The following is a 26,042-nucleotide window of genomic DNA, read 5'->3' as shown; positions in this document are numbered from 1 at the left end:
TATTATGAATTGCTTGTAACTCACAATTTTTTAGTCTCGAGGTAAGGCGTTTCTTTTTTTATTCAAGGTCATAAACAATATCATCACCTGCTCTCAACTGTTACATATGTTCAATTTTTGGGTTCCTAGACGGTCATCAACATTCCGCGTACAAATATAATGAAAAAATATCCAATTTATACAATGTGCGATACCTCTGATTCTGTTAGTCATGTCCTAGATACATTCAACTGCCAGATTATACAAATCTTTCTTAGCTAACTGACAGTTCTGTTTTTATTTTTATTTTTTATATAGATTCACAAATTATATTATGTAAGTACATATTTGTAAATGCCACTGTTACTAACTATTCTGTAATTGGGTTCATCCTGTAGAATAGTGTATGAAATAGATAAAAAAGCTGTTACCAATTCTACCAATCCCCAGGCGACAGTTCTGGGAAAAATTTCCTGAAGCGAACGGCGACTAGGAGGAGAGTAGCATTATTGATGATGAATAACTCCATGATAAGCGAAATTGCATCCTCATTCATATATGCATATAATAATAAGCAGTAATAATATAATATTCATGTTCCATTTTATCCCCTATATATTTGTGTTTACTTACGACATTTTGTATTGTACTTTTCGATTTTTTTTATAAAAAAAGTATCTGCATTTATTTTTAAATTTTTTGAAATATCACAATGAAATATCACTGACAAAATAGCATCCACCAATATGTACTCCCACCCCGAGAATAATCAATTTATTATCAGAAATGTGGATGGCATTGAAATAAGTCTTAAAATGCGATTATCTCAAAATGATCAAATTGTCAGTTACGTCCTTCTTCCTTAGCAAGGCAGTATTACTATCCATTTATACACTGAAACTGACTTCTCCAATAAGAAATATATTCTTTCAACAATGAATTATATTCTGAAATCTTTTCTTGTTTTTCTTCGACTATCTTATATATAATACTTGTGGAGGATTAAATAATTTAATATTCAATAAGTAGAAATTCTTGAACGTTTAAAAAAAAGCAAAAAATATGTTGGAGAAAAGAGAAATGAAACTTTCTATGTTTGTTTACCACTTTTATTTGTAACTGACGTTACTGCAGTTTCAATTTATAAGTTTGAAAATGTCCTTATAGGACGAAACTGCAGTAACGTCAGTTACAAATAAAAGTGTTGATAAACATAGAAAGTTTCAATTCTCCTTTCTTCATTATGATTTCCTACCACGTAGTAACGGCTACATCCATCAATTTATTCAAGATCTTCAGATGATGTGGTGCTGCAGGTTTTTCCGGGTTTTCCTGCAGCTGAAAAAGCAAATGCGCCACTGGAATCAATGAAGTCGCCCCGGAGCGCCAATTGATTTTTATTGTTGTATTTATTTTATTTTTATCGTTGTTTTAACACATTGTATAATGTTTATTTATATTATACCATTTATTCAAAAAATATATACTTATGCAAAAGTAGTTTAAGGGAAAACTATTATTTGAATAGTTATTGAAACCATTAGAAATAACTTGTAGCTACGTCTAATCAAGGTAATGTCAAAGACATGCAATAGTAGTACTATCAGAGGGTCTCCATCATAGGAGTATACCGGAAGATATCGATGGCACAGCTGGCAAACCTAAATGGTTTCTCCATCAACACACAATTATTCTCAGGGCCAATTCAATAAAAATGTGAATTACCATAATCACGTACCCATCAAAAAAATCACATGACGGTGATCGCTCACAATCGATAAATGTATTCCTCGGGAGCGTGAATAATCCCAGAAAGGCACACACACTAGTCAGAAGAGGCACATTTCGAATGCACAACAACAACAACGGCGAACTCAAACATTCGAAGCACACACTGTGTAAATTCTTCGAGCACCAGTTTGATGGAAGCACTGAGGAGGAGCACAAAAAGTTCTTTATACGCCGGCCGCCGATATCGAGAACCAGCACCACGAAGACGACGTTCAACACGTACAAACGCTATGCTATACTGGTCGTGCAAGTAACTTGCTTGATGATGTTGAGGAGAGTCAACTTCGTGGGGGCACACTCGCTCTCTACAGAGCGTTCGATGCTGGATAGGCACGCCGTGATTTCTGGAAGGTATTGCGAGATATCGAGATTGCTTTCGAGAGCCGCGAACTGCAGTTGAATTAGATTGCAACCGGTTTCATTTTTGTAAATTATTTATAGACCAGTTTGATAAAATGAAATGATGATGAAATGCTTTATTCAATTATACATCCTAATATACAACAATGATAATAATGTTAACATTAATATACATATAAACACAAAAATAGAAATAAAAGATCTACTGATATTTGTTAATAAGTAGTCTTACCTACGATAATTTGAAAAACAAAAGAAATAATAGTGCATAATAATTTGGTATCACCTTAATGGTCTCTTAAAAGGTCTAACAATAGATTTCTTTTGAACAGAATAAGACTGTTAGAAGACTGTACATTTTCAGGTAGATTGTTATACTAAATAAATCCTTCAAAAATTAATTTTTTAGTTTTTAACGTTTTTGTTGATTATTTACTTACAAATTATTTCTTATTCTAGTATTATACTGATGGATTTGATAATTAAAAATTACAAATTTGTCAAAATATGAAGGTAGAAAGTTATGCAACATTTTGTAAATATAAATCATGGTTAAATATGTGAGCCTACTTTCTATAGATAACCATTTTAGAGTATTCAACATTAAAGATATATGGGTACTTCTGTCACATCTCAAAATAATACTCATTGCGCGATTCTGTAGTTTTTGTGTTCTCATTTTATTTGAATCACCTGTGTATAGAAGAATGGTACACTATTCGAAATGTGGTTGTATAATGGTCTTATATACAGTTATCCGTGATTGCATAGTTAAGTGTTGGGACACTCTTGTGAAAAAATATAATTTTTTGAAAATTTGTTTCTGTATGAAAATGAAATGGTTATTCATTGATAGATGCTTGTACAACATGAATCCTAGATATTTGAATTCAGTAATGAGCTCAATTTTGTCATTATATATTTTTATTATAATTTGATTTAAATCTAATTCTCTGTACTTGAACGGTGTAGTACGAATCATAGCCTTCATTTTGTTGACATTTAGCTTCAATTCATTTGTTTTTAAAAGAAATATTATTCAATGCTTCATTCATTTTTTGAATAACTTTATCTGTATCTTTATCACTAACCGATACTAGGGCATCATCAGCAAAGTAACGTTCATAATCACATTCATCACATTTGCTGATATCATTAATGTAAATTAAGAATGACCCTAAAATACTTTCCTGCGGAACCCTGTGGTCTACGCTTATTGCTGTTAAGACAAACTCAGTTCTGTAATTGTTGATGATTAAAACAACTGCAGAGTTATGAAAAGAAAGAGAAAAAAGTGTGATAGCAACAAGAGGTGAATTTCATTAGTTCGGACTTCCATTGTCTAATATTCTATAAAATTATTTGAAATCCCTAAAAGAACCAATAGAAATTAAAAATTAAGAAAGAATAGCTGACAATAACAATTATATTAAACAAAAAATTAATTGTTCTATTTTTTTATTTGTATTTTATTTCACTGTAATTTCATTTCAGGGTTTTTTGCTTGAAATAATTATTATTTTCAGTAATTTTTTTTTATTTTTGATTTGTATTGGTTCTTTTAGGGATAACAAATCATTTTATATAACATTAGACAATGAAAGTCCAAACTAATGAAATTCATCATGAAAAATTGTCAATCACCTTCAAACAAACAACAAATGGGCTATATTCTTAAAAAAAAAGAAAAACAAAAAATTGCGATGAAAGAAGTTCAACTAGAACTTTTTCTCAACTTAATCTATGTATACATATATATTTGTTGATAAAGTATGAGCAACAACGTTGCTTATACTTCAAGAATTGAGAATGAGACTATGAAGCTATTCAGAGGGTTAGTTTTTTAAATTATATATTATAGATTGATGTTTGAAACCCCCCAACCATCTATGTATACAACTTACATTGTTCTGTGATCGGCAGGTGAATCATCTTATTTATTTTAATGAAAAGAAAATGAAGGTTCTAGTTGTAACCAACCAGACTCCTCGAAATTGGCGAAAATATCATCAAACTTAAGCATTCCATACGAAAAAAGTGTACAGTTATTAGGCATGCGCCTTGCATTAACCTTCATCAGAGCAAGACACTAAATAATGTCGCAGTATGACAGTTTAGATCCCATCACTGTTTCACGAAGTTTCAATTTGAGAGTAGTATATATCTATTCGGGAATGTATGAGGCAAAATAGGTTCTGGAGAACCTACAAAAAAAATCACGTGCTTGAGATACTTATCTAATTGTGATGCACTGTTTGGAACCTTTGGTGTAGCAATGAATATTACTGCAGTTTTTTCCCAATACCAAATAGTTATTTCAACACCTCAACACATGTTTCGATCACCAAGTGATCATCCCTAAGAGGAAATCTTCCTTTTAAATGATCACTTGTTGATCAAAACACGTGTCGATATGTTGAAATAACGGTTTGGTATTGTAGAAAAACTCCAGTAATACTTATCTAGGTTTCGCGTCCAAGCATAATTTCAGATTTTTGCTCATTTTGCCAATCGATAAAGTATCATTCCTGAATCTTATGTTAATTATCTCAAAAGTTTCGATTTTTTTGAGTTTGTGTCTAATTAGAGTCGGTAACAACTTGTTTCAACTTGACTTTGTGTGCTGCAGATAGATCTAGACGTTTTTGTAGCTTGTGATTGATTTTATCATCATTCTTACCAGTTTCCGCGAGGAAATCATTCTTACCAGTTTCCGCGGAGAAATGAATAATTAGCCGAATATCCTGAACGAAATGATGTACAGTGCATTTATTTAATGTTCCCCCCCTTTTATTTTTTGAACGGGTCAACTCAAAAATTGAAATTTGGGATAATGAAATTGATGCATGAATACTTTATTTTGACAGATGAAACTTTCAAGATGGCGACTGGGCGCCATTTGGGAAAAAAATATTGAATGGAAAAGACACTCTTGTGAGGCATCATTATGAAGCTCCTGACGAATACATCACAACCCTAGAATATGAAGTCAATATCTTCACCTACTACAAAATGGCGGAACACTCAATAATTTCCTGAAGACAAACACATTAATATCAATATTTCTAGAAATATTCTTTTTTATCTGCCATATGACAATTCCAACAACCCGATAAGGTTTGTTAGTAATTTTTTGTTTATAAAAACGACAAGAAATGTCAGTACGGCAATGAACATCATTGTTCAGTTAGAAAATTCTCATTAAATTTTCGGTTTCACTAGTAGAAAGGTACCACGTCAACAATCTTTAAAATGGTCAATTCCCGTCCATTGGAAGAAAAAATTGAAGCGATTTTTCTTCACGGTGCGACGCGTAACTTTCTGAAAGGATTTCCAATGAACGTTTTTCGAATGGTTCTATCTGTAGAAAATATTTGAGGAAACTTATATTCAAATTCACAACTACCGGTAGTGTACATAACAAAAAGCCCCCAGGTCATCCGTCCATTCCGGACGAACAGCAAGTGCAAATAATTGGTGAGATGGTAGTAAATCCTGAACAGTCTATTTATTTCGTAGCGAATGTTTGTGAGGTGTCTCCTTCTACTGTGTGTAGACTTTTGAAGAGGAATAGGTTTCATCCATACAAAATTAAAATCGAACGCCAATTAACTGAAGATGACCCTGATCGAAGAACAGAATTATGCGAAATCATGACGGAAACCATTGCAAGGCATCCTGCCTATCTCCACAATATTTGTTTTAGTGACGAATGTACATTTTTTCAAACGGCAAAGTTCACAGACAAAATTGCCGTTATTGAAGTGACACCAACCCTCTCGTTTTCCGGGAAATACATACCCAATATCCAGAAAAAATTACCGTTTGGGAAGGAATATTGGGAAACCATATTGTTGGACCTCTATTTATTGATTAAAATTTAACAGGGGAACTGTATTTGAATATGCTGGAAACAAGTGTTGACCCCTCTCACCACTGAAATCGTCGAAGCGAATGAATTCGATATGGATATTGCACCACCACATTACTCCAGACAAGTAAGAAACTATTTGGATACTACTTTTCCCGGTCGTTGGATTGGCCGTCGAGGTCCTACCGAATGGACAGCCCACTCGCCAGATTTGACACCTTTGTACTTTTTTTATTGGGCTATTTGAAACAAAAGGTAAACGAAACTGAACCTGCTTCAATATTGGATATACGGCAGAGAATAATAAACATTTGTAAAGATTTGACGTTACTGTGTTCGAAAATGTTCGGCATGAAATATCGGATAGGCTGTGTTCACATGTCAAGAAGTTCAAGGCAACCATTTCGAGTATCTTGTGAACTGATCTCAAGCTTATTACCTCATATTATCTGGTTTAATGCCAATGTATTCAGGCAATTATTAAAAGTTCCGCCATTTTGTAGTAGTTGAAGATATTGACATTATATTCCAGAGTTATGAAGCATTTGTCAGGAGTCACAAGACTCCCTTCTCCATTTAATTTTTTCCCAGATGGTGCCCAGTCGCCATCTTAAAAGTTTCTTCTGTCAATTTCACTTCAAAGTAAAGTATTCATGCATTAATTTCATTATCCCAAATTTCAAATTTTGAGTTGGCCCGTTCAAAAAATAAAAGGGGGGCATTAAAGAAATGCACTGTATATTACAATTATCTTCGACAACTACAAGAAGTCAGAAATATAAAATGAAACTGAAAGCGGACCAAAAATTGAATCTTGCGATACTCTGAAATACACAGGTAAGACATTCAAATACGATTCCCTCAAACAAATGAAATAATTTCAGTTTTTAGCATGGTTATATAACAGTAGAACAGTTCCATTATCACATCCAGAAAAATATTTCTACCAAAAATGTTATGGTTGAAATTATTCAATACCTTACCGTAATCAAGAGACAAACACCATTCGTGGTGTTGATGAAAGGAGTGATAGTGAAATTATCGGATACTCGAAATATAGATTGATCAATAATAATTATGATATTTACATAAACGAATGAATCGAACTGGTCTTTGAGAATTGCGAATTGCTATGAGCCCGGAAGGAGTATGACGTATCGGTAAGGAAAGTAGGTTCAATTGATTATTTCCGTACTCAAGAAACTATTTTTTTCATGTTCCAGACACGTGATTTTGCCAAAACATGTTGCTGAATGAGAAATAAAACTGATGTTGTCGTATGTGGGCACAACATATCGTTGTTTTGAATCAGAAAGGCATTAGCTTCATCGTTAATACTCTTCTCAAACCAATGCAAATCAAACTATATCACTACATTGTCCAGATATAATATACATAAAAGTTTCGTAACTTCCTCAAGTTATATTATGAAGCCAAATGCAGTCGATGGAGTTTGGACCGACATGATCACTGTCATGATTAATAGTTTCTTAATATTGTAATTGCATGGCAAGAAGAGACTTCTGCAAACAATATCTATTGTTTTATTATTGTTTATCTATACAGTGTGTCAATTTGAAAACTTCCCACCCTCAATATCTCCCTTCCAGTACATAATATGAAAAAATGGTCAGACAGGTCAACTTTATTTGCAAGGGGGACACTCTGAATGAATATTTTCAACCCTCGGGGTTCAACCCCCTAGGAGGGGTGGATGTTACCCTCAGAATTTCAAATGGAAAGGGGGGTCAAGTGGCACATCATTTTGAAGGGCATTCAATTCTCTTGCCAATGATACCTTTTTCATTAGTTTTTGATGAGCAGTTTTTGAAAAATAACGTTCCAAACGAACGGTGATTAGAAGTGAATAAGAATAAATGATTAAAACTCGCCCGCACTAGATGTTTGGTATTCAGGTTGGTATTCAAAACAAATGATTGTAATGGACTATTGGAAAAGGTGAGCATCGTACTAGGTAGCATCGTTCCAACCCTTGAGTAATATTCGAATTCGTGGATGTGGGAGGAATGTAGAACTACTTAGTTAACGAAATACGCATCGAGTGCAAACAAAAAATACTAAATTGCAAAAAACAAATTTCAACCATCTTGTTACGCTTTATCTGATAATATGTTCAAAATGTTGTCCATTCTGCTCTAAACAGTAATACAGTCTGTTTTCGAACTCCTCTCGAACATTTTGGAAAACTTCACCACTAATTGACCGGCATGCTGCTGTAATTCGTCCTTTGAGGTCATCCATATCAGTGGGCTGTGTTTTATAAACGACAGATTTGAGATATCCCCAAAGAAAAAAATCTAATGGAGTCAAATCCGGTGATCTCGGTGGCCACTCAATTGATCCCCTTCTGCCAATCCATCTCTCCCGGAATCGCTCGTTCAACCATTGTCGGACGGGGCGAAAATAATGAGGTGGCGCACCGTCCTGTTGGAAATGTAACAAATCTTCCTGCAACAGTAAATTACCGTGTGCATCAATTTGAGTTTCGAGCTCGTGAGTTATAAGTGGATCGATAGGTGCTTGAAGCATATCTAGGTACAGATCACCATTCAAGTTTTCATAGGTCCGATAATGGCATTTCCAAGAATACCAGCCCAAACATTAACTTTTTGTGGGTGTTGTGTATGTCCTTCTCGAAAATTGTGAGGGTTTTCGTCACTCCAATAGCGACAATTTTGCCTATTAACATTGCCATTCAGGAAAAATGAACATTCATCACTGAAACAGATATTGAACAGAAGATTAGGTAAAGCATTGATCCGAAGAGTCATGATTTCACAGAATTCTATTCTTCTGTCATAATCATCCTCATGGAGCTCGTGGAGAATCTGCATTTTATATGGATGAAATTTGTGCATTTTCAGTGCTTTCCTTACAGTCTCGTGTGACATTCCCGTCTGTTCTGCTACTGATCGTAAGGAGCTAGTCGGCTCTGCAGCAAATGTTCCCAACACCTCAATTTGAGCATCCTCATTCAGTACTCTGGGGTTATTCCTTTTTTTATTCTTCACCGAACCAGTTTCGGAAAACTTTGTCACCAAATCAAGCACATACCGGTGACTCATATTAAGATTTGGATTTCTTTCATTAAAAAGAGATGCCGCCCTTCGTGCGCACTTGCCCACCTCTCCATAAATAAAAATTATTTCAATTCGGTCTTGGATAGTGTAAACCATTCTTACAATTTATACACTTTCTAAGGTATCGCTGATCAGCTCAACAAATGAAACTGAAATGATAGTACTACCAAATGGCTTGAATGCGATGAACACCTTTTTTGCTCAAAAAACGATACTTTTTATAGCAGAAGTAACAAAAAAGGGATAAGAGTTTTAAATCCGATAATAAACCCAAATGAAAGTCACCGAAATCAGATAACTAATTAATGTGAATTTTTTGAGGCTTGTCTAATTTTACCCCTGATGGAAAGTTGAAAAGCTGACCCGTCATCACAAGTTTTACTTATAAGAGAGTCAATAAATTGTATTTCTTTGCATACTAACTTGATAACCAGGCATTTTAGTATAGGCCAATTCTAATTACTTCTATTAGTTTAGAACTACATTTTCGGATACTGCTGATCGGAAAATAATAAATGAGGGCACCGTCGGCAAGCGAATTGAATGCCCTTCAAAATGATGTGCCACTTGACCCCCCTTTCCATTTGAAATTCTGAGGGTAACATCCACCCCTCCTAGGGGGTTGAACCCCGAGGGTTGAAAATATTCATTCAGAGTGTCCCCCTTGCAAATAAAGTTGACCTGTCTGACCATTTTTTCATATTATGTACTGGAAGGGAGATATTGAGGGTGGGAAGTTTTCAAATTGACACACTGTATATAAACCTGGCAATGTTGTGCCGATACAGTATTTTGTTGTAATTTGATGTTTATTGTGGACAATGAATAGCTATTCAGTTGAAGGAAATACAACTTATATGCGATTTCAAACCATTGCATATTATTGGTTCTTGAACATTTTTCTGCAAACACCTCTCTGAAGAAACAAACAAACCTATAAGTTTTTGAGTAAAAGTCCCTTCGAATACGGCTTTAACAGGATAGAAAATACCTCAATCATGGATTGTCAAAAAAAGGAGGCACTTCAGTTGCAGAGCCAAACTTTGACATCGACCGCCGAACGAGAATTGGTCCTCTGTCTGAGTGTTTCAGCACAACTCATGAGACCTTGGGGTCGGATCACAACTACATGCAACGGACCGCCTTAAGTAACCTCGTTTATGAATTTTGAGGATCCTAGACCTTAGTGGGTCAAAATAACGTGGACTGGTGATAGATCACAAGTCCATCTATAAGCTTGTAGACAGGTGGACTTACTTATTATGTGGAATTCATTGAACATAATACTCTATATTTTTCAAGAACAATAACCTCCGTTCAAAATTCATGAATCATCATAAGAGCTAGAATAATTATTCAGTTTACGAAAATACCTGAATTTAATGACGGTTAGCTTTTATATGGACGATTTCAATAATTCCCTCTGCATATATTGACGACTCAATTTCTCCGGTAATACAATATCTCCAGCGCCAAATAGTTCATTTATTGTTTTTGAGCTGAACTTTTATCACGTGGTGAATGAATCATCAAACTTTACGTTGTAGATATCACGATCACAGCCTGCCACAGGGCCGAATTGTAGTCTGGTACGATGACGATGTCAAAGACCGCATAAGTACTGTTAGTCTGGTTCACGAGTACCATTTTATCGACAACCTTACCTGAAAGACTGAAAATTATGTCGAGAGATTCGGAATAGCATCTAAAAAGTTCATGAAAATTTGCAAAGGAGGGGGCCAAACAGTTCAAAAGTTAATCAAGTTGGAAAAATGGTTTGATTTTTGGAAATACCTTACGAATTGTTAAGAGATACTTCAAGTTAGAAAAATATTACTATTACTATATTATTATTACAGTACGAAATTTCCCGATAAAAGGCCCCTCCTACCAGAGCAGTACCGACAATGTTCATAATTTCAATTTCGAGGAGAAAGTCGAACCTAAAACGTGAGTGGCGCTGCCGAGCGCTTTGACCGATTCGGACATTGAAACAAAATAAATTGACAATAAAGAATATTTTCGAGTGCGAAATTTTATTCACAAGTCTTGAAAAGAGAAAAATATACTTTAAATTATATCAAACCCATCAGTTTATTACATAACACAATTTATATGATATAAAAGCTTGGCACGAGTTTACCTATTTATATAATTTTTCAGAATTACTTATGTCCAGAACAAGAAAAATCTTGTGAACTTCAATACCATATTATGAATACACGGACTGGTTATAGACCGCGTTTTGATAAAACCGTGTTTTCATCTGTTTACAATTCTTATAGAGTGCATTTCTTCAATGTCCCCCCCTTCTATTTTTTGAACTGGTCAACTCAAAAAATTGAAATTTGGGATAATGGAATTAATGGGGGTCTTGTGACACATCATTTTGAAGCTCCTCACGAATACTTCAAAACCCTAGAATATGAAGTCAACATCTTCACCTACTACAGAATGGCGGAACATTTAATAATTTCCTGAAGACAAACATTTTAATATCGATATTTGTAGAAATATTCTTTTTATCTGCCAAATGGCAATTCCAACAACCCGAAATGATTTGTTGAGTTATTTTTTGTTCATAAAAACGACAAAAATGTCAGTACGACAATGAACATTATTGCTCAGAATATTCTCATTTAGTTTTCGGTTTGACTAGAAAGGTACCACGTCAACAATCTCTAAAATGGTCCATTTGAAGAAAAAATTGAAGCAATTTTTATTCAAGGTGCCACGCGCAACTTTCCGAAAGGATTTTTAATGAACGTTTTCCGAATCGTCCTATCTGTAGAACATATTTCAGAATTTATCGACCTTTTTTTGGGTAATGGTTACCTTCCACAATCTGAAAAAATATAAAAATTATAATTGTATTACATCGAATATTTCAGTTGTCAATCAACAACATTGACATAATTTCATATTTCAAAACTTCTTTGACATCTGTCGAAGAAGTAAAGAAATAAGCTCTCAAAAAAGGAATAACTGCATATTTATTCGAATTTTTATCCATTTCTGAAGACGGAGGCAGATTTTGGCCTCCGAAACGTAAAAGATAAGTATAATTTCTTAATATTTTTTTGATAGGCAAAATTGTGAAATACGACAAGTTACTGATAAATAGAAGATTTTTCTTTGTGAAAAATACTTTGATTTTTACGCAGTAACTTAACGGGGTAAACTAAAAAGTTTGCCCTTCTACACTTGTATAAAGTTCTCCATTATAATTTTTATATTTTTTCAGATTGTGGAAGGTAACCATTACCCAAAAAAAGGTCGATAAAAAACTGATTTTTTCCTCCACAAAAAATTACTTTCGTTGAATATATTTCAGAACTTGTATCAAAATTCACAACTACCGGTAGTGTACATAACAAAAAGCCCTTAGGTCATCCCTCCATTCCGTAAGAACAGCAAGTGCAAATAATTGGTGAGATGGTAGTAAATCCTGTACAGTCTACTCATTTCGTCGAATGTACATTTTTTTAAACGGCAATATTCACAGACAAAATTGCCGTTATTGAAGTGACACCAACCCTCACGTTTTCCAGGAAATACATACCCATTATCCAGAAAAAAATAACGTTTGGACAGGAATATTGGGAAACTATATTGTAGGACCTCTATTTATTGATCAAAATTTAACAGGGGAACTGTTTTTGAATATGCTGGAAACTACTGTTGACTCTCGCATCACTGGAATCGTAGAAGTGAATCCTAATGAATTCAATATGGATATTGTATTCCAACAAGATGGAGCACCACCACATTACTCCAGAAAGGTAAGAAACTATTAGGATACTGATTTTCCCGGTCGTTGGATTGGCCATCGAGGTCCTACAGAATGGCCAGCCCGCTCGCCAGATTTGACACATTTGGACTTTTTTATGGGGATATTTGAAGAAAAAGGTGTACGAAACTGAACCTGTTTCAATATTGGATATACGGCAGAGAATAATAAATATTTGTAGAGATATTGACGTTACTGTGTTCGAAAATGTCCGGCGTGAAATATCTAGGCTGTTCATATGTCAAGAAGTTCAAGGTAACCATTTCGAGCATCTTTTGAATTGACCTCAAGCTTATTACCTCATATTATGTAGTCAAATGTCAATGTATTCAGGCAATTATTAAAAGTTCCGCCATTTTGTAGTAATTGAAGACATTGATTGACATTATATTCTAGGGTTGTGAAGTATTCGTCAGGAGCTTCAGAATGATGTGTCACAAGACTCCCCTTTCCATTAATTTTTGTTCCCAGATGACACCCAGTCGCCATCTAGAAAGTTTCATCTGTCAATTTCACTTCAAAATGATTTATTCATGCATTAATTTCATTATCTCAAATTTCAATTTTTTGAGTTGACCCGTTCAATAAACAAACGGGGGGGACATAATTGGTAAATGGAATTTAAAAAAATCTGTTTTTCCGTTAATCAGATAACAGGTAGAATTTGAAAAGACATTACAATCTCAACTCTTGGACATCAGGTTAATTTTGAATATGAATAATTCATGGCATTTTGAAAAAAGTTTCAACAATGGTGAGTGATTAACCTCTTGTTGGTCGTTCGATCGAGACTTTTAATGTTTACCCTTCATGATTTCCAGGTTCAATTCATGTCATTTATTTTCTGTATGGAATATGTCCTAGTTGATTACATTAATAACATCCCACCAATTACGAGTTAACATAAAAACCCAGACAAGTTTTATACAGAGAGCTATCATTTGAAGTCATCGCATTAGATCGCAGTTAGAAAAATTTAAAAAAAAATCATGAATTCTATATATTCGAAAAGATATTTTGTTATCTAATCTACAAAAACAAAGAATTTTTAGTAAAATATCTTTTTTGAAGAAAATTACTCATTAATTTAATTTTTTTGGTGCCAGTACTAGAGAACTAGTTCTGAAACAATTACATAGTAGTTTTTAATATTACTATTTTCATTTATTTATTGAATAAACAATTTGTTGTTATCAAATACTATATTTTTCAATACTACATATGATATAAAGACAGTTATCTATGTATCATGTTCAACTGAAAAATTGGCTGAAACGAAAGATGACATCAAATGATGAGGATGCAAAAAAATCGAGCTTCTATGCCCGTCTCTTAGCAAGTAAACGTAAACGACAAATTATTCAAAATCATATGAGCTGCATAAATTGAAAAAATTTAAAAATTTTCAATTTAGAAATTTTCCACGTTAACTTTCAACTATCTAAGATCAGCAAACACTTTGCTAATAATTTACGATCTTGGAGGTCAGGTCTTTTGATAAGATGACACTTATGAACCAGACTATGTATACGACGTCGATAATAGAGATTGAACCGGTGTCGGCAGACAGAGACTTTTCTTAGGCGATGGGAGAATAAATTAATTTAAGCTCCATTCATCCCAGGCCATGAATATGTCAGCTTTGTACGCTGAGTTTTAATAGATGTATCAGGAAGACGTCCAATCGAGTAGATGGTTCGGTAACCGTTTCGCATTATCAGTCAAAGTACCGTTTGAAATTTGTTCTGAACTATAACGAGTTAATATTCAATCCCGAAGTTACCAAAGCAACTATTATGAATTCTGTGAGTAATATTTTTTTTTATGATCATCATAAAAGTTAGATTTCATTTTATGGGCATGTTAACCGATATTCTAAACGAATCACGGAGATCGAGTTTTCGGTTCATTATTAATTTTGTCTTTCAAACCAATTCGTGATCAATATGAATAAAAAACATATTCTTTAAATAAGTACAGTAGATATGTTAATTGGGAAACGTGAATTTAGGATTAATCTTCGTGAATCTTCGATTTTTCAAAAAGTCCTTATTTATGAACCTAGATGTACTAACGGGTTATACCGTATTTTCAGAAAGTCGAGCGTTAAAGTAGCTTTAAAATCTTTTGGTTCACTTCAACTGTTAGATGTAAATAGAAACCATTTTTATAGTAAGGAACCAGTTTTTTTCATCTCCTGAAACAAACTTGTGTTAATGAATCGTTGCTTTTTTGACTGTGTTGCTGAAGCAACACAGTAAAGAGTATTTCTTCCAAAAAAGATCATAGGTTGCTTTGAAATTTTTATCTCTATTGGAGAAATTATTACTGCATGTTCCACAAGAGAAACACAATTTTTTTAACGAAGAAATCAAATTTCTTGGCCTTTCAACGACATCATTCGTTTGATTATATTATTGCGAAGATGAACTATTTTGAATCAAGAAGATATAATATCATCTCAAAATCTACCGCCTATTTAAAAAGAAAAATAAACTGTTTCAAATGGAGAGCAATATCAACTTGATCTGAAAACAAATTGTTTGTTTGAATTCAAAACTGTATCTCTTCAAATAACTCAATCCGTTTGTAACAAGAGTTTTGTGAATCTATATACAAAACTATATTATGATCGACTGAACATAACAGGAATATTGTATAGAATGAACATGAACAGGATTTCTTTTGAAGAAGAATTTCATTCATTTCAGTTTGAAAAAACTGTTTTATTTGAACATAGATGCTATTGAAAGGAATTCAAATTTAGTATTATGAGAAACTAACAATGTAGAACAGTGTTCGCGTACGCGCCAGTATGGTTTGGAAAGTGACGTGGTGTGCTGTGATTTTAAGGAGGAAGTGTTTAATATGTCACTAGGTAGTGCAATCCTTTTCCGATTATTTTATATCTACCATAATGGAACATATTTTACACGACTGGGGTCTCACACAGTTGGAAGATATTTTCATGGGTAAGTATTATAATTGGATAAAATTGTCGTGTTTGGGTTACTTGAGGAAAAACTCTGCTATATCAGTAAGTACTGCATTGTATACCTAGTACCGAAGAGAAATTGGTAAACTTTGACTGCAACTCTTAATTTTGTACTCATTTTGCGAAAATTATTTCAATGCTTCATACATGTATTATTACGTTTTCCGAGCTCTGCAAGTGTATATTAATTTAAACTGAAAAATCCTCCACGTTGATTCAAATTGGCCAATCTCTTGTTTTGAACATATCTTTTATTTTGTTTTAAATAAGTACATTTTCTCTAAATAAAATTTGATTTTCTCTTAGACCGGACTCATTTTTTATTGAATGAGAGAGGTACTTATAGTTTCGACAATAAATTATAATACAAAAAATACCAAAATTGGCCCCAGTAGGTATTATAAAAAGCACCTACATATGACAGCCACTTTCTGATTTCAACATATAAATGTTTGTTGAATCCTGAAATGTCTTTACTTTCTGTAATTACTTCAGAAAAGTTTTAATTCATTGTGAACAAAATTAATGTACCCTACTCAGTTTGAAATTATTTAATATATTACCTTTAGGAATGTAAGAAATAGTTAGAAATATTACCAAACTCACTAGAGGAGAAATAAAAATTTCCAAAAACGTGAAAACAGTGAAAGTTGTTATTTAAATAGCGAGTCATATACCTTTAATATGTTTGTATGATGATGAGTTTTTTAAGTGAAACATTTTATATTTTTCATTGATCCTCTAATGATACTCACAAAACACTTTGAATTCCTATAACGGTTCCAAAATCATTATTTTTTGAAAGTGAAATCTGTGAAGATTTCTGTCCACTTCAAAGGGATTTGAGGTCTTTTGAATTGATTATTTATTTATGATAAAGGATTGTTTAAGCACCTTTCAACTTGATATTAATCGTATGTTAAACAATAAAACCTCAGACAAGTTTAAAATTTTGAGGGTTGTCATTCGTATGCGGACAACAATTGGGTTGGTTAACGGAATAAACCCATTCATACAGTTTTTTATAAAAAAAAAGATATTTTTTTTATCAAGTGGCTGCTGTTTTCATAGTTTTACCTTTCTAGATATTTGAAATAGTGGCTAACGATGATATGCTAATTGCTTCTTTCGTTTCAGAATCCAAGTAATGTTCCGGCAATTGTGTATAAACAAAAGGAGAATGCAGAACTTGATAGACGATAGAGATTTTTTTAATGTTATTTACCAGAATGGCAACTAGTTTCAAAAACTTTATTTGTGAAAAATTACTAATACATCAATTCATTTTCTTGTCTGAGTTGTAATGTTTATAGGCTTTGATTTTACACACATCGGAAAAGTCTAGGGATATTTTTATAACATACTAAATATCATAAAAATAAATGCATGAGGTCGTTTAATTTCGATTAAATTGGTACACTCGACCACCCTGTAGATTTCTATAGGTTGAACAAAGCCTGCAAAAACGGTAACTAATCTTTTATCAAGTCTTTTACAAACTGTAGGTTTTCGGCTAAAATGAATAATCTGAAAGTGTCGAGTTTGTTTCTATGCAGTTCTTGCTCAGCAATTAAACTGGAAATATTGTGCTTTAACATGGAACGCCATCACTTACAATTGGCTGAGATGAATAAAGCTGTAGGGCTTCTTCAAGGTGGCATGCGACAAAATGATGTAGCTCTTCGTTTGGGGGTCTCCCAAAGTGTTATCAGTCGATTGTGGCGGCGTTTCCGTGAAACTGGCTGTCCAGCCGAACAACATCCAGGGCGAGGACGCGCTACAACTGCAGTTCAAGACCGATTTTTGGTCTTAACCGCAAGAAGACAACCGACAATCACAGCACCTGGGTTGGTTAACGTGTTGCAGCAGACGCACCAGGTAACCATTGGTCGTGACACTGTCAGAAATCGACTGCATGAAGCAGATCTCTACAACAGAAGGCCACTTAGATGTCCACCTTTGTCGAGAGGCAATCGCGGTAGAAGATTAGAGTGGTGTCAAGAACTTCAAAACTGGGATGCAAATGATTGGGTCACAGTTTTGTTTACAGACGAATCCAGATTTGGATTTCATCCAAATTCTCGTCGAGTAAGACTGTGGAGACGACCTGGAAATAATGAACGTTTGAGACACGTCCTGGAAGTCCACACATACAGAGGTGGTACAGTAATGCTATGGGGCGGAATCATGATCGGCGGCAGAACCGATCTCGTTTTTCCAAATCGCTCCCTCACAGCTCGACAGTACCTCGACAACATTCTTCTACCTATCGTCCGTCCGTTTGCTGGTACTGTTGGTGAAAACTTCCACCTAATGCACGATAATGATCATCCACATGTCGCGCGTCTAGTGACTGACTGGCTCACCAACGAAGGTGTTGTTGTATTGCCATGGCCAGCACAATCACCGGACCTGAATTCCATCGAGCATGTGTGGGACATGCTTCAACGAAGAATTACTCCGCATATGGGGAACATTCACACAACGTTTCAATTGAGAGAGCTTTTAATCGCTGAATTGGCAAATGTACCTCAACAAGACATTGACAATCTCATTTTGTCGATGCACGATAGATGTAGGGCCGTAATAAACCAGCGTGGAGCCCATACTTTGTACTGATTCCAATTTTTTTTGTATTATGATTTTTTTTCGGGGTGCCAAAGAAGAGTCATATTTTTTTTTTAGTTTTGCTTATATGCGCACTCAGTATTTTTGACCATTTAATAAATTTTGTTGTAAGTTACATTCGTTTAATAATCACCCGTCAACTTTTTTTCCCTAAAGCGATCTAAAAAAAAATTATTGCCATTTTTAAAAATATCCCTAGACTTTTCCGATGTGTGTATTTTTTTTTATAAATTTGCGAATTGTCAAGAATATGACACTTTTTTCATGTGTGCTTTCGGATTGAATATTTATTTCTGTTATTTGTATAACTGAATGATCTCTCAATAATGTGCGGACGGAATATAACATTTAAGCAAAGATTAGCAAAGAAAATTTAGTTGTCTATTGCATTTTGTTTTTCATCATATGTTTTTCAGGATAATATTTATGATTTGCAATTGCTTCAAATAAACCAATCATAATATATAATGTATTATTTAATTTCTTTCCTTACCACTGCAGTTCATATTACTTTGCATTCAAGTAACTAAAGACATCCATATGACCATTCGCATCCATAAACAGAAGCATAATTTCATCTTTGTTGAAGTAAATGAGTTCATTTGATTTAAACAAATAAAAGTGTTGAATGAAAAATGCTTCTCTTCAAAGTAAAACAATTTATTTCTCCTACGAAGATATAATTTTGGATGGCCTCAAAGTGAAGTTGATCGAGATAGTTGAAGCTCTAAAGAACGTGTTGGATATGTCGTGCATGCATATTTGGATATGTGAAAGCTCTGTTCAAAGTGGGTGCCACGCGAGCTCACAATCGACCAAAAACCACAAAGAATTGATGATTCTGAACAGTGAAAATCATACAAATGAACTGTATTGATTAGTTGTCCATCATTTCACACCAGAATCAAAACGACCTTCATCTGTGTGGACTACACGTGGTGAACCGTGTTAGGAATCACACGTTAAAGGTAAGACCTCGTTAGTCCTTAGCTCGCACAAGTTTCTCAACTTCTGAGAGTTGTCGTTCGTATGGGGGCGGCAGCTGATTAACGGAAAAACAGATTTTAAACAGATTTTTTTTATAGCGTGCAAAGACAGTCGGCTGGCAAGGTTATGGTATCAACATTTGCGATGCGCATTACCATCTTGCTCCCTTCAATGAAAAATCATGCACATTTCTAATACTAGACGATTTGATGGCTTCAGGAACTATTACGAACCAATGTTAATAACAAATAACAATTTCTGAAGAAATTATTCAGGGTGTCACGGTGTGGAAGTAGTTGGTACAGAGTCAATGTTAAATGAATCAAGTGAGCTACAAGGTTTAATTTCAGATCCATTATTCTGTTCAATAGTAATACCACTAGAGCTCAAATTATTTCCGGATATTGATTTAACCTCGCGTGGTATTCGGTAAGAAAATTTCACACCGAATTATGGTGGAAAATCAAATATTTTAAAAATATATTTCTCCATTCTCAACAATGCAAATTATTTTCCTCATCAAGTCACCAGCGAAACATAAAATGTGTGATCGACTTGACTGTTGAGTTGCCATGGTAACTAAGACCCTTACCTGGAAATTATTATTTCAGTTTTGAAGCTGTCAAGCAGCATGACGTAGAAAAATGTTTCGCTTCGTTCAAGAAAGTAAAGAAAATATTCACCAGGAGATTGAGGAGTTGACACCTGCGAATACCAGGAAATGAAGTCGAGCGTATGGAGGCAGTTCACAAACTTTTGCGCAGAAAAATCGTATAATTTCGATAGAGCGGATATACCTGTGGAAGAACTGGCGCTTATTCTTGAAGACTATGGGTTCAATATGCAAAAAAAGGACTACGAAGACTACAAGGAGAGTGTTATCAAAGTTTTATGGAATTCCACAGCCAAGCAGTTGGTTGCAGGAATATTTTTTTTAAAGTAAAATCGCAAATTTAATCCATTCTCTGACATAGAATTTTTGAACGCAAGAGCTGCAAAAATGCTAAGCGCCGGAAGCTACATACGGATCCAACCAAGAGAAAGAAAAGTTCATTTGCACTATCAGTAGACGAGCTGAGAAAAATTATTGAATTTTGGGACGAAAACACTCCGGAAGGACTGCAGAAAAAGTTTTTCCACGTTACTGGTTATGAATTGGCCTGGAACGGAAATGAAGGAGCGGCAGCACAACTCGAATATTTTGTGGAGGAAATTGACAATAGAGGGGAACCGACAGACCGCATTGAGTATAACCCGGTTTTCTCCAAGACCACCCAAGGTTCAAAGAAAATGGCTGACTGTAAGTGGCCAGTACCGAATACACTCAACGAAGAAATATCCCCGGTGATACTGTTCAAAAAACTAACAAGCAAGCGGGGCCCCATTAAAACGAAGCGTTTATTTTTTACGGCAAATCCAAACTGGAAGAATCCCAGTTCCAAAGGCTTGTACAAGAACAGTCCAGTTGGACAAAATACAATATCTTCCTGATTCAAACCCGCTGCATCATCGATTGGAATTGATGTTAAGAGATCAAAATAACAAATCATTCTGTAAGTGCCACTGCTGTTTCAACTTTAGCCAAAACGGGAATTGGAGAACGACAATTGATTAAATTAACTAGTCATGGTAGCAGCCACTCAATAAAACCATATCTGCAAACAGACTCGGGCCATCATCAGGAAATAATTGACGCAATCAGGTCTGTTTCAACTTCGGCAAAGACGATTCAAGACTCTCTGAATCATGAACAAGCAACTACTTCCAATCAACCTGTCATAGTTTATAATAATTGCGTTTTCCATATAAACAATAATTACAATAGTCAAAATAATATAAATAATTAGTTAAGAAAAGAGAATGGAACTTTCTATGTTTTTTACCACTTTTAATGAAAGTGGATATCATTTTGTTGTTTGATATCATTCTCTAGGTATGGGTTACAAGCCAGCGATAATTCTGAAACTTTTATTCATTGTAGTTGCATGAAAATGGCAACCTAAAGCGTAATATAATATATTCTATTTTATATCAATTTTGGTACTGGCCATGTAGTGGCTTCTCAGCCACTTCAAGATATTGTTTTCTACGCATTGTAGTTACACGGTAACGCACTTTTATAATGAAATATTTTACACTCTTTGATTTTTTATTTACTTCGGGATATTACTAATGGAAGAAAATGAAAAAAATAGTAGTTTTATAGATACATACCTACAGGAACAGATTACATAATAATAGTCAGTTTGTCTTCACACCAATGGACTCTTAGCCTATGAACTGTTGATTTCTACTGATTGTAGTAGCTCAAAAGTTCCATTTAGGGACAAAAAATATAATATTCTTTCAATTTATGGTTACTTGAGCTTACTACAAGTGGTAAAAAATTATAATTTTAGAGGTTTTTCGGGAAGCTGCATGAACAGATTCACAGCGCGTCATAGCTTTGGCAGCAATTATTTAGGCCTTCAAATTGGTAATTTCTACTTATTGTAGTTGCTTGAGAATACAATTTCGAAATAGAAAATAGTATATTCTTCAATTTCACATGAGCTTTGAGTAACTACAAGTGGTAGAAAATTGTTTTTTTGTGTATTGCGTAATGTGGGTTATGCGCGCTTTAATGGTATGGAATTCATAACCAGCGTCAGTAAGCATCAATCACAGGAGGCTGTGATCATTGTATTTTGACAGTTCAAAACATGAAAAAACTCGTGTTTTGTTGCAATAAAGAATATTGCACTGCCAGTAAATCCAACAGAATTCTTTGTTTGAAAAATGAATCGATTTGAAAATCATACTATATGAAAAATATGCGTGAAATTATCTGATGTAATGATCAATCATCGTACCATGACCTATTTACTCGCATTATTAGAGGATTGTGGCGCTAATTTGAAGAAAGAAAATTTGTTCAGAATTGTCCACGAATATTTGCATCTAAACTATGCAGAATTGAAAGTCCTGAATGGGAAAAAGGTGAATAAATTATTGTCTAAATATTATATATATATATATATATATATATATATACATATATATATATATATATATATATATATATATATATATATATATATATATATATATATATATATATATATATATATATATATTATTAGTCATAGACACTCAATTGAAAACATTCAAAGCCCTGCATTTTCGCCGTTAAGAAGAGAGGAGGTGTCCGAAGAATATAAAAAACATCTTGGCTTTGTAATTGAAATGTATCAAAACTAAATATTATGTGAACAAATAAAGAACAATCTGTCAAAAATGGTCTGTTATTGTGTGAACATAAAAAAAATCCAGTATAATTCGCTGTTGGGTTTCCCACGAGAAAAAAATTCCAATGTCAAAATAACGTATTTTGATTGGTTCAAAATTACAGGTGTGGAATTTTCATTGAAATATAACTATCTTCATTTGTATGAGAAAAATACTTAGCACGAAAATGTCGATTGAGCTTGTGAAAAAGTTGAGTGCAATGGAACATGTCGTGGTTAACCTGAGAATTTCCAATTTTGAAGATTATTCATTGAAGGATTCCTTATAAAAACAAACAAAAAATAGTAATAAAATGAAAAAACACATACAATTTTCGTTAATGCTCATTCAAGACATGCAAAAATTAGAAAAACTTCTCAAACAATAGTAAAGCACAGGCGGTTAGAGTGTATGAAGCGTATGTATTTCATAACATAATCGTAATGAATATCAACATTTCTAAGAGTTTTTGAATTTTTCTAAAAAATTATCAGAAATGCCAAACTCCAAGAAGTGAAACTTGGAAGAGACAACGATAAACGAGGTCTTCCTTTAACGTACTGTTTCTAGGACATGTCTGTGGACATAAGTCATCCCATCAAGTCCCAGAGCGAATATGTATTGACAAAGCACTACTTTTGTAGGGTTTTCCTGCAACTATTCAGTTGAGAAACACTGTATTCCTTTATTGATTTTCATTTTGTATCATAAACTTTTATTACAAAATTACCTTTTCATAACTCTTTTATCGCGCAGGCGTTCAAAATATCTATCTGCTTGGGTTTTATGTTAATTCTTTTATTTCGATTTTTACTTACCATTTTCGTATTTTCTTATCTCAAATCATTGGAATGATCCATTCTCTCTAAACGAAAAAATAGATGAATATTTAAAACGAAACCATTTGGGATGTTTCGAGTAGGTACTCATAGTTAATAATTTTATGGAATAAGACAAGGACCCAAGAGGTTGACCTTTCTTGACTAAATTTATGATCCCGACCATTGTGAGAGATGATTTTTCAAGAGTTACTGGGAACACATTTTTCTTAGCCGATGCATTCATTCTGTTCTGAGATTTTGGCCGGGAACTAATCCTAATTCTGACTCTCCCCGCCACGACGTACACTGTTATTTTTGTTTGTCGTTTTGTTGGTGTTATTATTAAATTTTATTATTTATAAACGCTGTGTCCGTCTGATTAATAATTCACCTATCGCCTGTCCCGACACTTTCATTAGTTAAAATCACAATTAACCCATAACACTTGTCCTGACTAAAAAAACATTATTAGTATTTTTACCGGGAAGGTTGTGCTTGTAGACCCTTTTCCCGAATCTCTACATACAAAGTGTGCGCTGGCATCAATATAATCAATAAGCAAGGTAAGTGGTCATTTGGACCCAATAATTATGTATCCTATGTAGACGCATAACCTAAGGTAAATAGTCTTATGCTTGAGTCGAGCCAAAATTTCTGCCTCAGTGCAACAAATTGGCATGATTCTAAGATTCGAAAGTAGTAAGAACGTCATTTCACCAATGACGCCAATATTTCATCAGAAATGTCTGGACACAGTCTGCGTAGTTTGAAGGGAAAGTTTTCGAAAAAAGACGATATTCTTATCACTCTGAGATGAAAACCCTCAGACGAGTATAGCCGGAGGAAACTATGTCAGGCTTATAACCATGTACCAGCTTGAGAGGAAAGAATGAATAGCTCAAATATTTTCAGCACTTGTTTCCCACAATATGCTGTGGCTGTATGTATGTTATGTATACTAACAGGTACCTCACCTCACTGAACTACCTCTGGGAATCTATTCATCTCTCCGGCATCCATATGGCACCAGGAACTCGGGCTGCCAGCTACGTTAAAGAGAAGCAAACCAACGGACCAAGCAGAGAACAGGATTCCGATTCTTAATGCTTACAGGCGCCACTAGAATAGTTCTGTTAGATCGACACTCCAAACAATTCTTCTTGCAAGCAACTTTTCTAAATTATTATTTTTTGGTTACGAAAAGGTACGTCGAATCGATATGTTTCACACCCTGTTGTATAATTTTATCAATATTATGCTTGCCTAGATCAACATTTCCCAATAATTTGCGATTCGATAAATGAGTGAAAATGCAGTAATGATAACCCCAATATTTATTTAGTGTGTTTCCAAATATCACGTCAACACTGTCAAATTGACTGATAGATTAGGTATAATTTTGGTGGCACTCCTTGTTTACTTTGCGTGATACATCAACAAATGTAATATTTACATGAAGACCTTCGAATTATATTACGGAATGACTGATAAAAAACTCATTTATTCTGCAATATTCTATGAAAACTAACGGCATTGGTTTTGATTGTTCAGTGACATTGATTGTATTCAAAATTAAAGATGAGACTGAATAGGTAATACTGAAGGGACTGATAAATGAAATTCTCAAGTGAGCTAGACTTATTCCAATAGGTTTGGGCCAAAATAAACCACCGCGGGTTACATCGGACGACCAAACTGACCAACTCAATTTCAAATTGAACTTGCCTTATGCATTCGAAAAGGTGTTCCAAACCATTCTCAAACATGTATGTATCTTTCCTGAGAATGTGAGTTGTAACAAGGTGATTTTTCTTGCCTTTCGGTTGAATTTTTGATATTCAATGTTCAAAAATACTAGTTGCTAACTAATTTGATGTTGTTTTCTTCTAGATAAAACTCTTCGTATATTTGCGGAATTCTTCGTTGTACACTCAGAAGTCTGACTTGGGTGTGCTCTTTTTGGTCTTGGCTCTGGGCTCTTCCATTGAAACCATTGGACTTTGGTTTTTCTGTTTATACCCCATTCAGATGTTTGAAAATGAATAAGACTTAACAACGGTGCTATTCTATTGTTTGAAAACGTATGGGAAAAAACAACAGTGATAATCAAAATAAAACAACAGTGCTAGAAGAAAACAGAGGATTGATCTTCTAAAAAATTGAGACGCAATGAAATAATGACAATAAAAGTAAAAACGAAACATCATAGTCAAGACATGCGGCAAGAACAAAATGTAACTACACCAGAAATACGTTAGGAAACTTTGGTCTTGAACTAAATAGTTCAAGATCAAATATAGAAGGATCATAATTATACAAATAAAAAAACATTTAAAGAAGACAAAAGCATTCATCTGCCTCTATTTATATGAAAAAATGTGGCAGAACTTCGGTTACCATAATCAAAGGAGTAGAAAGTCTATATAAAAATTAATAAACATACAAAACTAGG

At 34.1% G+C, this 26,042-nt stretch overlaps 1 protein-coding gene across 7 annotated transcripts in view; it reads right to left on the bottom strand.

Moving 5' to 3' along the window:
• The window catches only part of DIP2 (disco-interacting protein 2), a 612,353-nt gene that overhangs the window by 380,301 nt on the left and 206,010 nt on the right, over positions 1-26,042 (bottom strand). For 3 of the 7 annotated variants that reach the window (XM_074182721.1, XM_074182722.1, XM_074182730.1), the window contains exon 1: positions 1,718-2,006. The exons of 1 other annotated variant lie outside the window; for it this stretch is intronic. The gene's annotated coding sequence lies outside the window, so the exon portion shown is untranslated. Of the gene's footprint in view, positions 1-1,717; positions 2,007-26,042 lie in introns of those variants that run through there. 3 more of the 7 variants (XM_074182723.1, XM_074182724.1, XM_074182725.1) reach the window with 1 other exon arrangement.

The sequence above is a fragment of the Leptinotarsa decemlineata genome, unplaced genomic scaffold, assembly GCF_025532065.1.
Source record: "Leptinotarsa decemlineata unplaced genomic scaffold, Ldec_3_MD MMD2_tig00026328_RagTag_RagTag, whole genome shotgun sequence".
Taxonomy (NCBI): Eukaryota; Metazoa; Arthropoda; class Insecta; order Coleoptera; family Chrysomelidae; genus Leptinotarsa; species Leptinotarsa decemlineata.
The sequence above is the reverse complement of the archived record's forward strand: the minus strand, read 5'-3'. Positions and strand labels throughout refer to the sequence as shown.